This window comes from Suricata suricatta, chromosome 4 (genome assembly GCF_006229205.1).
Source record: "Suricata suricatta isolate VVHF042 chromosome 4, meerkat_22Aug2017_6uvM2_HiC, whole genome shotgun sequence".
In the NCBI taxonomy this organism is placed as follows: Eukaryota; Metazoa; Chordata; class Mammalia; order Carnivora; family Herpestidae; genus Suricata; species Suricata suricatta.
In genome coordinates, this window is record NC_043703.1 from 108,574,956 (window position 1) to 108,591,036 (window position 16,081).

At 41.5% G+C, this 16,081-nt stretch overlaps 1 pseudogene; it reads right to left on the reverse strand.

Annotated features, from left to right (window-relative positions):
- Window positions 1-14,832: 14,832 nt before the first annotated feature.
- LOC115289014 lies at window positions 14,833-15,697 on the reverse strand (annotated as a pseudogene).
- Between the last annotated feature and the right edge of the window lie 384 nt (window positions 15,698-16,081).

Consider the following 16,081-nt stretch of genomic DNA (forward strand, 5'->3'; position numbering starts at 1 on the left):
GCCTGACACCTAAAGAAATACAGAGCTGGATAAGAAAAATAGATCATATTCATGTTCTAGGTGTTTCACATGAGTATCGTTTAACCCTCACAAACAACCCTTTAAGCAAGTACAATTAGTATTTTCCATCTTTAAAAGTTGGTGAAATGGGGGGCCAGAAAGTTTACCCAACATCTGGTAGGATGGTCTGTCTTTCAAACCCAAACAAACAGCATGACTGCAGAGTCAGATCCTGAGATCCTAAAGACAGGCTACACACCACCTCCCAAACTCTGCTGTCTCTCCACCAAGAAGTAGAGAGATTTATAGTGCTTTTCATAGGAGGGCTGCTAAGCGCTTCTCTTGAATGTAATCCTTTGATGCAGCTTATAAACCGAGAACTGGCGGTCCATCAAATAGGAAAGTGACTTGAGTAAGACATGCCCTATGCTCCCGGGAGATCTGGGCACAAAGTAAAGAGGCTCTCACCTTCGCTCCCGGGAGTTCGCCAATGGCTAGTACCCTTCTCAGCTCCTCATCACGAAAGACAAATAGCCTTCTTCCCAGCTGGAGTGTACTCATCCAATATCTGCATTTCTCCCCAGGGACCAACATTCCTGGCAGAGAAATTGAAACCAGGATAATAACCATTGTAGAGATTATGAAATTGCTTATCTGAATTCATACTCCAACCCGTTTTTAGTGCTTTCATAAACCACCCCAGACTGATAGAATTATTTTCTTTATGACTCATAGATATATTTTGCTTCTCCATTTTTATCCTTTTTACTTTCAAGGAGAAGATTAGATGATGAAGTAAGATTCACCCTGAGAGCTCTGTGGGATTTTATTTAACCCCAACACATGGACTGTGGACTCAAAAAAAAGAAATACGCTCATATTTTATAGTATTACATGTAAATACTTCCAAAAGTTTTACAAAAACATAACCTAATTATAAAATTTCATTTTTTAAGTGTCTTTATATATTTTAAGACAGACAGAGAGAAAAAACATAAGGGAAGGAGGGGCGGAGAGAGAGAGAGAGAGAAGAATCCCAAGCAGGCTCTGGCCTGTCAGGGTGAACCTCATCATGGGGCTCACACCAACAAATCATGAGATCATGTCCTGACCAAAACCAAGAGTCCGATACTTAACCGACTGAGCCACCCAGGCACCCCCTAATTATAAATTTTTTAAAAATGTTTATTCATTTTCTGAGAGAGACACAGTGTGAGTGGGGGAGGGGCAGAGAGAGAGGGAGACAGAAGCTGAAGCAGGCTCCAGGCTCTGAGCTGTGTGGAGCCAGACGGGGGTCTCAAACCCGCTGTGAGATCATGACCTGAGCTGAAGTCAGATGTTTAACAGACTGAGTCACCCAGGCACCCCATAAAATTTCTTAACTTACCAATCAATTATTGAATTATTTCTAGGTATAAAGCACTGTAGTAGGTGCTGAAGGTAATAAAAGTCAATGCAGCATCATCCCTGCCCTAAAGACACTTCTGTGACATTGTGTGACCATTCATCTGGACTGACTTGGTCAGTCCTGGTTGCTATTTCTTTCCCCAGTCATTATAAATAACACCCCCTTTCACTCTAAAAGGTGTCCAAGTTTGGGTGATAAATTATATATACTCCATAATAATATTTCCCACTAGATGTTTTTGAAATACTTGTAATTTTTGGATGTAAATAAAAAGCACACACACTAAAGGCCCCCAAAATGTACTGACACTCTGTCTTCGTTTTGGAATCACTATTTCTGTTACCATGTGTCATGTGAAGTAAGTTCATTGGGAAAGTGTGGCATTTGGTTTTACATTATTTTTTTTAAAAATGCAAGTACTGTTCAATCTCCATCAGGAGGATGGAAAAATGGCTAGACGACTCAAGAAGAGAGAGAACACTGTGGTAAATGGAGGTAATACTATGTGTCTTACACTCAACTCCAATTTTGGTAGGAGCCTGAGGTGAATAGAATGTGCAGGCCCTTGGCAGCCAGGGATGTGTCAGGTGGAGCAGGCAAAGCCATGGTTGGAGGCATTTAGGGTCAAGAGCCTCTGATCTTAGAATTTAAGTTGGCATCTTCCTTTCCCTCCCTTGGACACTTTGGTCTCTACCCCACTTCTAAAGGTAGTGAACTCATGAGTTTTCCAAGCTACCTGCAGTGTGCTTTTGTGAAAGGTCAGGGTCTATAGAACATCTAATTACACATATTTTGTGTACTGTTGTCTGAATATGTATATGTATGTATTTTGATATTGAAGACAAGCTATTTTTAGTTTCCTTTTGGGTATGTTTGGAGAAACTCTTAACTGTTGCTATGCTGCTATGGAAACGGTATCCATGTATACTGACATGTTTACAATTGTTTAAAACACTATAAACTTTCCAGGGCAAAGGCAAACAGCTTACTTCCATGAAAGTCTCCCTGCTTTCCTTTTTTATTAGTTTATTTATTACTCTCAGATCCATGCTGGACTCTGTTTCATCTGTGCCTACATGAAAGGACTGAATTTTTTTTTTTTTTTTTGCTGATGTGCATTATCATCTAATTGATTTCACATTTATGACTACAGTAGAGCTGAGAGCAGATAAAGACTTTTCCATGAAATCAGAAATATTCCTTGGTCTCATTAAGAATTGTGGATTGAGTACCTCCTGAGCTTTCAAATGGAAAAAAAAAAAAAAGAATAACACCTATTGAAGGTTTGTTGATGATCTATCTAGAATTAGCCAGAGTAGGAGACTTTGATAGTCATTCAAATGTAACTATTATAATTATTTGTGTTTTCCAAGATGAATTTAAAGACTATTCAAGTTTCTCAGAAACATGCAAACCCAAAGCCAGGAGTTTTCTGGCTTATTCCAAGCATGGGGAAAAGTAGGTGGCTGTGAATGTCTACAACTTTTGGAAAGAGAATCTTAACAAAGCCCCATGGATTGAAGTGAGTAAGAGCCTTGTTTGCTTGGGGGTACCAGGAACGTGATTTGTTGTCTTCTAAGAGTCAAAAAAATATTTGAAAGTGGAATGTGTAATTGTGAATCATACACTGATAGGTCCTGACTCTGCAAAATGGCACACATCCTCATAGAGCACAATATGTTACATGATTTTATTTTATTTTATTTTATTTAAAAAATTTTTTTTCTGTTTCTTATTTATTTTTGAAAGACACAGAGAGACAGAATGAGCAGGGGAGGGTCAGAGAGAGAGGGAGACACAGAATCCAAAGCAGGCTCCAGGCTCTGAGCGGTCAGCCCAGAGCCTGACACAGGGCTTGAACCCACAAACCGTGAGATCATGACCTGAGCCGAAGCCGGACGCTTAACCGACTGAGCCACCCTGGTGCTCCTGTTATATGATTTTAAACTCAGAGTACTTTCTCCTTTAAAAAACTCCCCTTTACCAACATTTGATACCTATTTTGGATAAGCATAAAGTAGAGGAAATTTTAGCTGTCACGAAGAAGACTATTTTCCTCTCTTTTTTACTAAAATCTCATTTTTGTCATCTTCTTAAAATGGTCATTTGAAGTCACCCATCAAAAAAATTTTTACAAACCCACATAGAAGTCCTATCAGAAGGGAATGATTTGTGGAGAGCTGGTTGACTTGGGCCTCAGTTGCAGAGAGCCACAGAGCCAACAGTCTCCCCCACTCCCACTCCCCAGGCCTCCTTCCTACAGCCTTTATACACTTTCTCTGCTATAGCTCATCAGTGGACAGTCCATTCTAGGATCTTCCTAGAACAGTTTTATGTGATTTTTTCCCCCCTTCCCTATGGGAAGGATTTCCCCCTGCCTCCTGGAGCTTAGCAGCAGCTAAAAACATGACCCCCAAGGTCACATTCAGATTAGAAGTCCGTAAAGCCACAACTGTGGCTTGATAGTCCACCATGGGGAGAAGGAAAGAGAGAGGGAGGGTTTACAGGAGGTCCTAACTGGAAGTCAGTCTGGCTTAGCAGCAGCTCATGTCAAGAGGCTAAGATGTGTGGTATTAGTTCCCCTGTGTTGGGAGCCTGGGAAAGAGTGGGTGTCAAGTGGCTCTGGCAACTGGGAAGCTTCAGGACTACCCTTAGGATCAGGATGAAAAGGAGGAAGGTGGGCAGGAGCAGCAGAGTACCTTTATGCAGAGCGCTCCCTAGGCACTAACTGTCTTACTCTGTTTAAATTCCTCTAAAGAAGCATATTTCCTTTTCTGTTCTGTTGCCTCTGAGGGGATTTCCCAAATTAACCTTCTCTAAGCTTTCTTGAGGGACTGTTTTTGAGGGCTGGTGGGGAATTTCCCTCATCTGACCAAACTGTTGTCTGGAGAGATTATTGCTGATCTTCATCTGGGGATTTTCTCACTGGCTTTTTGCTACTTCCTGTTTCCCAAGAGTCTTTGCTCTCTGGGAACTGAAGAGTTATCAAGAGAAGGGGGTAAACAGGCTTTAGGAAAAAGGGAAGGAGGATGTATCTGATACAGTGATGCTGTTTTCCCCTCCTCCAGCTCTTTGCCATAGTGATATTAGATTTAAAGATCAGGCGCAGGGAACTTGGTGGGGGCTTCAGACTGATTACACTTAACATTCCACAGAAACTGGGGTTGGACAGCATAATCACAAACTCCATTAATGATTGATTAGAACAGAATATTAGACTAGCTCTACTGTATTTGGGATGGATAGAAACTCCCATGTTAAAAGAAACCATTAAAGACTCATTACACTTCTCCACTGCTCTACCACTTCTCCAGTGCTTTCTGTGTTTCATGTACCCTATTGGGGCTTTACATACATTTATCATTTGATCCTGTCAACAACCCAGAGAAGTAGACCTTATTAAGACTCATTTAGGGTGCCTCGGTGGCTCAGTCGGTTAAGGGTCTGACTTTGGCTCAGGTCAGGATCTCAGAGTTCATGAGTTCAAGCTCCACGTTGGGCTCTGTACTAACAGCTCAGAGCCTGGAGCCTGTTTCAGTTTCTGTGTCTCCCTCTCCCTCTCTACCCGCTCCCCTGCTTGTGCTCTGTCTCTCTGTCTCATAAAACTAAAATAAACATTAAATATTTTTTTAAAAGACTCATTTAACAGATGAGAAAACCAAGGCTCTAAGAGGTTAGGTTATTTAGTCAAATTTTTAGGCTGTTACTAAGAGATTTCCAGTTCTGGGGAACTCCAAAGTCTGTGCTGTATTCTTGCAGCTATAAATGTGACGCAAATTTGGGATTTCTATCATAGCCTTTTAGGTGCTACTACCAGGAAAGCAGTGGGAAGGACCCTAAGAAGAAGCAGTTCCACCAAAACCAGGGGTGAAAATATTTCAGGGGGCAGTATTGATGGTTGTCAGCTTAGCTCTATGCACCTCCTAGGCTCTCTTGCTGTGTATTCACCATTTTCTCATCACCTGGAAAGAGGTGCTGATCAGGAAGGTAGTAGGAGTACAAGAAGCTCCACTCAAAACAATTAATTTGTTCTTTCACTTAGAGAACCCTTCTCACTAACCACTGCTTTCATGTTGCTACTTCTCAATCTAGCTTTGTGCATTTTCTCAAGGTTCTTAGAAATGATTACCTTGAAGACAGGTCCCATAATATCTCTGACCTTGCTCTAGCCCAGGGGAAATAATGTTCTAGAGTAGAGTAGAGCTGCCCTGCCTTCTTGACTTGTTGCTCTGAAGCCAGAGGAGTGTCTGTGCTTGGGTACATGTGCGTGTGTCTTCTTGTGGTATGGAGCTCTCAGGGTGATCGATAATTAGCCACAGTTAGCCACTGTTTACCTTTGCAATGTTCTCCATATACTTTCAGTTCTGTCGGAGAAGTTATTAGCACAGGTGAGGGTGTTGGGAGCAGCATGGGAACTGATGTGGCTGTAGGATTTCCCAAGGACAGGAGATGCACCTGCTGCATTGACTCCCCTTACCCAGTGCACATTTTGCTGCAGATCCTCCTCTCCTACATCTTTCTAAGGGGATTCCTAACCATAACTTCTTTATCCAAATAGTGACCTCTCATAGTCCCCAGTGACTGAGAGTTTACTAGTTAAACTCTACATTAAATGATTTGATCCTTACCCATGAAGTTAAGCAAAATGATTCCCAATTATTTTACCAGTGAGAAAACTATGGCCCTGGCAGGTTAATAATTGGCCCAAACCACCTAGCTAGTAAACTGAGGGGTTGGGATCAAAAATACTGGACTGATTCCTACTTGGGGCTTTATTAGGGGAGGAGGTAGTAAACTTTATTTTTTAATCACTAGGCAAATATAGCATAGTCTTGAAACATCAAACATACAGGCTATGTTATTATTGTAAGTAATAGGTAGCAGAAGGGGAACAAGATCCTAATCAGCATGATGCCAGTGCTGAAAAAGGAAGATGGCATGGCCCAGAGCCCCTGGCCTAACAAGAAGTGGTATTTGGTAAAGGGGATGCTCCCCCTCCCTTGAGCTGAGGGATCCATAGCTTCCTTATCACAGTTGTTGCCAGGGCACCTTCTCAGGGGTGCTGCAATTTCAGGAGACTAAGTAAGCAATGCCTGTCAGGTTTAGACCTTCATTCCATTTGCTCGAGAAACAAAACAGGTCTTCCCAAACCCAGTACTTTACAACTCTTCCTAATTAAGCAGCCAAGAATCCACCTTTCATTGTGCATTCCCAGACACTGGTACATATTATAATTTAACTTCCCTTTTCTTTCAAGGGCAAAGTGTCAAGCTCTTCCCACCATTCTCCTGAAGAAAAGCAGAGGAAGACAGGCTCACGGGGCCATCATGGCAGCTGATGAGAGGGAAGTTCTGCTTCTTAAACCAGTGTGACATGTGCCTCTCAGGTATCCAGGCTGAAAGATATGATGTGCAGGAACCTCAAGAAAAGCATAGCCGTGCATTGGTGGCAAGAAAGGCACATCCATCAGGAGCCTCTCAAACTCTACTCTTGACCAGTCCTCTCTTAGTTCCACATCTTAATCAATTCCAGGCCCTTGCACATTAATAATACAACGCCAAGCAAAGGAAAAATACCACCCCCAAATTTTTTCTCTTCATATTAGATATAACCTCATGGCTGTTGCTTCATGGCTGGTGGGAAATGAGGTGGTGGTACTGCTGGTATATGAGAGGTTGGCAACAAACACAATTACCCTGCTACAAACTGCACCAGACCACAGGCAGAATAGGGAATACTGCCAGCCTATTGCTACCTGTCTGCCAAGAGCAATCTGATACCTAGAGGGCTCTGGCTTGGTGTGACAAGGGAGATCCATAGTGTCAAAACAAGCTTTCATTGCATGAAATTTGGGCTCTAGAAAAAGCTGGTGTTAGCTCTCACCTAAAACTTAGCACCACTTTTTTCTGTTTCCAATTCTATGGATTAAAATGCATAATGGAGCAAAGCGTCCAGTGTCAAGTAACATATGATTCAAATTTGTTGCAATTCTTGATTTCATCATTTCTTACTTTTGCTTAAAAGATAAAACATTCCGGGCTTTTAAATAGACTCCTGTTTCCATCTCTGGTGGCCCTGTAGGCAAAATTTCTCATTCCCCAGTCAATGAGAGAGAGAAATCCCTTTATATTTTTGATCATGGAAGTAATATGGCTTATGCGCTCATCCGCATTCCTGCTCCCTACATCCATCAAGTTTATGGCTTAGTTGCTGTCATGGGATGCACCAGGCTAGCTGGTCCTGGAACTTCTGCAACTTGCAGGTCACCGTGGCCTGAACACAGCAGCACTCCATGCACGGAGCTTCTGCTGCACGGAGTCCTACTTGCCCTACGGCAGCTGTGCGGTTCTGTCTTTCCACACCCTGCTTCCTGGGAGCCACTGCCTCTAGCACAGGTCATCAAAGTCACTACGGGCCCCCCATGCTAGAACTTTCCGTCACTCTCAGTAGCACACCTGGAGAGTCACTAGCACAGCAATGATAGCAACACTATCCTCATAGTATTTTAGGATACCTGCAATTCTGAAACTTAGTAGTTACTGGTAGTTTGAAAAATTGCCATTCGTTTGAAAGTCTTCTCTTAATATAGTAAATATTATTCCAACATTTATTCTTTTTTTTTCTGTTTTTAACTTTTATTTACATTTATTTTATGCAGAATTTACTCCTGGTAAACATAAGTTTTCATTTCTCCAGTTCCTTCTGGGACATCTTTTTCATCCATGCAACTTCCTCTTTGGGTTTACAAACAATCTGCTCTTTTTCCATAAGGATCGTGTCGCTGTGGCAGGGAGAGCTCATATATGGGTTCATGTGACCATGAGCCCTGTGAGTTCTATGCCACCATCCTGGGGGCTTTGTTCACCTGGATGTGCTCAATGACCAGATAAGCTACATCAAACTCCCCCTTTTTTTATACTTTTTAAAAATAGTTTATTGTCAAATCGGTTTCCATACAACACCCAGTGCTCTTCCCCATAAGTGCCCTCCTCCATCACCACCACCTCTTCTCCCCCTTTCCCTTCAACCCTCAGTTCATTTTCAGCATTCAATAGTCTCTCAAGTTTTGCGTCCCTCTCTCTCCCCAACTCTTCTTTCCCTCTTCCCCTCCCTCTGGTCCTCCATTAGGTTTCTCCTGTTCTCCTGTTAGACCTATGAGTGCAAACATATGGTATCTGTCCTTCTCTGCCTGACTTATTTCACTTAGCATGACACCCTTAAGGTCCATCCACTTTCCTACAAATGGCCATATTTCATTCTTTCTCATCATCTAAACTCTTAAGTTCAGCATTACTCTCTGCATTTTTAAGCACATGCAGTAAAAATGCAGCACTCTTTTGGGGCCACTGACCCTGTGTCCAGCCCTACTGTTTGTCCTTGGCACGCCCACCAACTCCACCATTGTAGCGATGCAATGGCACACACTGCTTCTGCAATGTGACATCTTTCAGATACTTTGTGGCTTTTTAGATATGCATACCTTTGCCTAGGCAGTTTCATGTGTGTTCTTAAAGTGAACACGAAGATTTGAATCTCTTGATTTGCATGACTTTGTCGGGTTTTCCGGGTCATGTGAAGAGCAAACCATTTTCAGAGATCACCTCAGGCTGCTTACAGGAAGAGCCAACATTTATTCTTATAAAATGTAACTATTTATATAGTTAGGCAAGTTGAAATGATTCATATTAGTGAAAAAATAGAAGATAAAAATATTCCTTTTACTCAGTGATGATCTTTATCTATGATCATGGATGCAATATTCAATATTACCTTCTCATTTTTTAGGATATTTTCAAAGCTCTTAGACTAAATCAGATTTTCAAAAATGAGTTTCAGGGGTGCCTGGTGGGCTCAGTTGGTTACATGTCCAACTCTTGATCTTGGTTCAGGTCATGATCTCACGGTTTCTGAGTTCAAGCTCCACATCAGGCTGCTTGGAATTCTCTCTCCTTTTCTCTCGGCCCCTTCCCCACTTAGGCTCTTTCTCTCTCAAAATAAATACAAAAACTTAAAAGCAATTTTTTAATCTTAAAAAGTTTTAAAAATAATAAAAGTGAGTTTCAGAATATTGGCTGGGTCTTGGGTATCATGATATGGTTTAGACAGTGACAATAGTTTGAGTGTGGTAAAGAGCAGAATGGCAAGGAATTCCTGCTGTTCCCATCCCTCCAAAAGAGAGGAAACCTTAAAAACACAGACACACACACACACAGACACACACACACACACTCATATATGCATGTGCACGTACATACAGAGCTTTTTGGTTTGAAGTTAGCCTTTGTTTTTATTTATTTTTTTATTTATTTTTTAATTTTTTTTAATGCTTTATTTATTTTTGATACAGAAGAGACAGAGCATGAGAGGGGGAGGGTCAGAGAGAGAAGGAGACACAGAACCGGAAGCAGGCTCCAGGCTCTGAGCTAGCTGTCAGCACAGAGCCTGACGCAGGGCTCGAACCCACGAACATGAGATCTGACCTGAGCCGAAGCCGGAGGCTTAACCGACTGAGCCACCCAGGCGCCCCTAGCCTTTGTTTTTAAAACAAAACACCATATTTAGTAGAAATTGGTTACCAGAATTAGATCTGACTTCACTATTTCTCCCCTCCCCCCATCTTCCCAACACCCATGGTGCCCTCACACCCACTCTCTCCCCTTCCCTTGTACTATTGGGGAAGTAAGGCATGATGCAAGGAGACCTTCCCAGGGTCCTAGGAATAAGTAGCAAAGGGAACTGCCCTCCTGCCTCACTGCAGCGTTCTGTCTGAGATGAACAGTAGCATTTTGAGAGGGAATGGGAGTGAAAACACCAGAACCTGTATCAGTTGGCATAAAGAATTGTTTATAGTGGAGGTGATTATATCATCTCTGCAATGACCTTGTACGGAATACAGTATTAACAGTTTGTTAAATAACTCTGTAGTAAATAAGTGTGTTTAGGACACATTTGTCTGCTTATAAAAAGAAAAAGTCAGGGCATTCATTTGGCAATTATTAATTTTTTATAATTTTAATTTTTATTTATTTATGTTTAAAACTATAATTCCAGTATAGTTAACGTATGGTGTTATAGTAGTTTCAGATGAATAATGATTCAACAATTCTATGCATTACTCAGTGCTCATCACGATAAGTGGACTCCGCATCCCCATCACCTATTCTGCCCATCCCCCCACGCACCTCCCCTCTGGTAACCATCGGTTTGTTTTCTATAGTAAAGAGTCTGGTTTTTTGGTTTGTCTTTTTTTATTTTGTGTGTGTGTGTTTTATTTCTTAAATTCCACATGTGCATTATACTCTCTAGATCCATCTATGTTGTTGCAAATGGCAAGATTTCATTCTTTTTATGGCTAACTAATATTCCATTATACATATATATATATATATATATATATATATATATATATATATATATAACACCTGTTCTTTATCCATTCATTTATTGATGGACAGTTGGGCTGCTTCAATAATTTGGCTATTTAAATAACGCTCTAATAAACATAGAAGTGCATATTTCAAATTAGTGTTTTCATATCTTTTGAGTAAATACCCAGTAGTAAATTACTGGATCGTTTTATTTTTAATTTTTTGAGGAATCTCCATACTGTTTTCCACGGTGGCTGCACCAGTTTGCATTCCCACTAACAGTGGACAAGTGTTCCTTTTTCTACACATCTTTGCCAACGCTTTTTGTTTCTTCTGTAGTTTTTCATATTAGCACTCAAAGAACACATTTAAGAATGCCTGAGGACATAGCCCCATTTCTTTGTTCTCTCCTAAGCAAAATTTTTCTAAAGGGTTTTTTATATTTGCTGCCTCTAGTTTTCCTCTTCTGATCATCCCTTAAATTCCTCCAAACAGGTGTTTGCCCCCAAGAATACTCCGTTGAAACTGCTCTCTTCAAAGATACATGGAGGTATAGGTCAGCTCTTGGTCCACAGCTTGGGTGCACGTCAGGAGCATTAGACAGAGCTGACTACTCCCTTTTCTCTGAAACAGTGTCTTCTCCTGGCTTCCAGGACACACCCTTTCCTGGTTTTCCTCCTCCTCACTGGGCATTTCTTCTCAGTCTCCTTGGCTAGTGCCTCTTCCCTCTGACTTCATAATCTTGGAGGGCCCTAGGGCCTTCTCCTTGGGCTTTTCTCTTCTTTACTCCCTCCGTTGGTGATTTCACCCAGTTTCAAGGCCTTAAATATTAGCTATAAGCTGCCAAATGTGTATCTCCAGCTCAGACTTCTCTCCTAAACTCCAGACCTTTAACAAATCCCTTCCTCGATATATGAAACTTAGCAAGTCCAAACGTGAACTCTCATTCATCCTTTAAAGCCTGCTCCACCCCCTCAGAGAATGGCGACTCTATCCCCAGTTAGCTCACATCAAAAACTTTAGAGTCATCCTTGACTACCCTCCTTCTTACCTCACATTGAAATCATGTTGGCTCCTACTTCACAGTATATCTGGAATCCAACAATTTTTCCCCACCTCCACTGCTACTTGCCTGGTCTGAACCACTGTCACCTTCTCTTGAATGATTGCAATCTCTTCCTAAGCAGCCTCCCTGTTTCTACCCTTGCCCCTCGCTGTGAGAACAGTCTAGCTGCAAGAATTAAGTTTGAGAGATACTTAAAAATGCAAATCAGATCATGTCACTCCTCAGCTCAAAACCTCACAATGATGCCCTGTTTCACTCGGAGTAGATAGAAGTCCTTACAAAGGCCTATGCAACCCTGATGGCCTGCTCCCCCAACACCACTCCCACATCAACTCCAGCTAACTTAACCTTTACTCATTCCCCTCCGGCCACTTGTCTCCTTGCTGTGCCTCAAGCTCCCAGACACGTTTGTTCCCTCAGCCTGGAATGCTTTCCCCAGACAGCCACGTAGCCCACTCCTCACCTTCACACGTTTTCTCAGTTGTCCTGTTCTCTCAGTGGGGCCTACTGTGCCACCTATTTAAGCTGGACTGGCCTTCCTCTTCTATCTCTAGCACTCTGGAGCCTCTTACCCTGGTCTGATATTTTTTTTGTCCATAATATTTATCCCCTCTAATGTCTTTGAAAATTACTTATCGTGTTTATGGTTTATTTTCAGCTTCCTGCTTAGAATGTAATCCCCCTGAGGACAGGGATCCCTGTTTGTTCTATTCACTGATGTATTTCTTCTAAGCACCAGATCATTGTCTGCCACGTGGCAGGAAATCAATAAATATTTTTGAATGAGTGAAAGTTCAAATCTTCAGAAACAGGAATGACAGAAATGAGAAAAGTCTGTAAAAATCACATCTGTGTTGATTCAGTGATTTTGAAAGGGGTTTTTATCTCTTGCTTCCTGATGACAGAAATGAGCACACAACTTTGTAAACTCACACATTAGAATCACCCACAGCAGTTTGTTCACTTCAACTGTTGTTTTTGAAGAACTTGATAAATATCTTGTCCTTCCATCCCTTCCTTTGTGTTAAAGACCCCTTTTAAATACTCAGGTAACCTGGGTCTTTCTGCTCTGGAGACATCAGACAGGCATTTAGTGGAAGAGTAGAGTTTAGCAGGTTTCCTGGTCAGAACAACTCCTCAATATTTACTTTATATTGTCTTTGAGGGAAATACTCATAGCCTTGACTGGACAATCTCAGGGTATTTGTAGCACTGCTAGGGGCCTCAGCTTCATGTGACCTATATCCTCTGCTGCAAGTGGGCAGGATTCTGGTGGCAAGTTGGTTTGTGGGTGAAATCATTGACACCATTGGTCTAGGTCTGATGACCACCACAGCTGTTTCTATGAATACTTCCCTCTTTGAGACATTTCAAGAAGTACTTTTCTCAGTAATACAGAGTGGACTACATGTGCTAATGACAAAATTTCTGAAGCTGCTCAAGAGTGTTTTCTGGTAAGCCTAACCATGGGTGCTTAATAAATTGGCAACATGCTTGGTAAAAAAGTTAAAAAGGGTCATTCATATCATTGTCCTTTTCATCAGAAGGCCAAAAATAGTATCAGCTATTTTATTCTCTAGTTTTCACTCGTGTCCTTCTCCCTACTCCAAGGGAAGCCTTAAGTGGATTTACTGTAATAACTGTGTTATGCATATGCTAGATAGAATCTATTATTATGATTACATAATTGATTTTTGTTTCAAAAAAGCAACTGGTTTAAAATGGCAGTTCTCTTACTTAAGGTAACTTTGTTTGCATAGATCAAAATTCACCAGTTTTTAACACTAGTCTTTGAAATTTCTGTTGCATTTTTAATTAAAAGCAAGCGAGGCGTATAATACAATTATAGGATTAAGATAACATTATAGGAAGTTTGAATAATTTAAAAAAATTCTTCGTAATTCCATCTAATTGTTATAATAATTTGAAAATATTTTCTGTAATCATTTTCTATAAACATACTGATGATTCCTGTAACTGAAAGGAATATTGCAACCTCTGGGTGCTGGTGGGAGCCCTTTGGCATGAAGACCTTTTCTGACTATAGTGTAGCATAGGGTTGGGTATAGACAGGTGCTTGAAAAATTATTGCCAAAACAATGAATGTATTAGTAAGTGGATTTGCAGAGGATCTACTGGATTGATTACTTTGTTGAGTCACCTTGAGAGGCCAAAATTCCAACACTTGGCAAGCATCAGCTCTTCTATGACTTTCTTTTCTGCGCACATCTCTAGGAGCAGCACAGGGTCCAGGTCCATCAGTGATATGGTTACTCTTCCGCCTTGTTGAAAACAAGAGCACTCAATCGTTTTGCTTCTCTACCTTCGTCTGCAGATTACCTGGGCCCAGACTGGCTTTAAATCTCTGACAGACTGAGCACTAATAAGTGGACTGCTGGGTCTACAATAAAATTGCAAATCAGGTTTAGAGTTTGATGTAAAAGCTTGAGAGACACAGGTTTGTTGCCACTTTAGATTACAAATGTCATAAAAAATAGAAACCAAAAAGGTTAGGTAATTTCTAAATTAAACACTGTTTCTTAGAATAATTACTGTGTTCCAGCATCTGTGTACTTGGATAGAATTTGAATAACACTTTATTGCTCAGAATAATGTTCTATTCTTGTCACTAAATAATACTTGAGTATATGCTCTTGTACTCCCTGACTGCAGGAAGGGTGTTGCCCTAAACACTGTCACACCCTCCACAGCAGGGCTTGGTTTTGCTGGAACTTTTCAGGTGCTAAAAAATCCCTCTCTCTACCTTCCCCTCATTCACAAGCAGGAGATCTGAGCTTTACTATTTTTTCTAACTCTAAATGGATGGAGTCAGGCTCCTGCAGCCCCCATTAAGGACTGACCACAGTAGCATGGGGAATGCTGTTTGAATCTTCTTTCCATAGGGAACTGGCTGTGAAAAGGATAAGCCCAGCAATCATAATTTTTTTTTCCTGAGGATCCATTATTTAATCAGGTTCTTTGTAAGACATTTAGAACACCAGTTTGTGAGGGTAAACTCCATTCGTGAGAGAAAACAGAGCGGAGGTAGCCCTGAAGCTGAGGGGCAGCTTTGATTTTTGGCAGAATATGCGAGTCTACAGCTTTCTGATCAACCTTGCGCTGCTCTGTGATCTCATATTTCTCTTTCTCCGTGTGGAAGATCTCCCCTTCCTGGTTTCTGGGTTAATGCAGCTTCTTCTTCTTAAAGTAAACATCAGTGAGGTGTTTGGGCATTTTCACACTGCTGATATCAATTTTGGTGGAGGTGGCAATGACAAATTTCTGGTGTGTTCTACTCAGAAGAACTCGATTGAGGGACCGAGGTCCAGTCACAAGTAGCAAACCACTGCTCAGTTGCTTCAGAAAAACCACCCTCTCGCCCCTGTGGCGCCCAGTGAGGATGATCAGGATGGTCCCAGACGTGATGCTAGCTGCAGTTTCCTCACGTGCTGACCGAAAGGGTTTTTGCTGTGGCTCAACAGCTTCTGAGGCACGTCTTCAGTAGGGTGATACCTGGGCATCTTGCGAAGTTTAACCACTCGGGCACCACCATTCTTGTCAACACCGACTGGTTTTGTGACCTTAGCAAGAACTTTCTCCTTTTTCTTTTCAATCCTGGATTTAGCTGCTGAATACTTCCTCTTGTACATGGCCTTCCTCGAATACATAGCTGATCGGGAATATCTGCCAATTCCTCTGACTAGGACGAGGTTTCAGCTGCAGTGGGGCTTGCTTCCCCTTCTTTGGTGTTCTAGCCTTGAGGTTACCCTTCGTGACCTTGCCACCAGCATCAGCCTTCTTAGCTTCGGGTTTCTTCTTCTTAGTACCTGGCTTCTCGGCTTTTTTGCCTGCCATCTTGCAAGATGGGAAAGGGAACTCCCATCAATTATAATTTGAAAGGCAAGTTACAACTCCTTTGGTGGAACTTTTCAAGCCATCACTGCAGCAAGAAGAATGGGATCAGGGTTTTTTTTTTTTTTTTCAGTTGAGCAAATACACCTGGTCATTTTGTACATTTCCATTTTGATAGCTTAGCCAGTAGGAGAAGTTCTTGGGCTTAAATAATAGCTTTTCAGCATTTCATGCTAAGTCTGAATCTAAATTTAAGGAATGCTAGTCTGTCTCATTTTATACCACAGCAGCAATAGAATTCCACAGAATTTAGTCTAGACTGACATGCACGGGTCGTCATAGTCTGGGAGACAGTTCTTCACTAGGACACAGCACTGTCTTTATTCC